Below are 487 nucleotides of genomic sequence, written 5' to 3' on the forward strand. Positions count from 1 at the left end.
GGAAAAGGTCACAGGTTAACTTCAGGACAATGAGAACATGGTCCCAATCTAATAACCTGATACCAAAAAGAGGAAGCACGAGCTTATCACCTGAGACGTGCTAACGAAGGGAAAAAAAACTGGCTTCCCCTGTCCTTTTTGAATTATTAAGCTTGCTGATGTAATAAAAATAGTAGCCAAAAAAACCCTGCAGAGAAAAAACTAAATAAAAGGCATTGTCTCATGCTCTACTGTGCTCCAGCTGCAACACGCTGACAGCCCACAGGGAGAGAACATGCATACTGATGCACTGAGGTCTCTGTCTGTGTTTTTTTATTTTCGCCGGCTTCCTCATCCCTCTTTCAAGGACCTGCAGACGCGACTGGAGCTGGTCTCCGGCATCATCATACAGAGTTTATATTAGAAACAAGATGTGAGATGAAGCCTGGATAGAATACTACATGCAGTTCTAGTTTGTATTCCTCAATAAATACGTAGAAAAGGAAAG

The sequence above is a fragment of the Galeopterus variegatus genome, unplaced genomic scaffold (genome assembly GCF_000696425.1).
Source record: "Galeopterus variegatus unplaced genomic scaffold, G_variegatus-3.0.2 Scaffold1241, whole genome shotgun sequence".
NCBI lineage: Eukaryota > Metazoa > Chordata > Mammalia > Dermoptera > Cynocephalidae > Galeopterus > Galeopterus variegatus.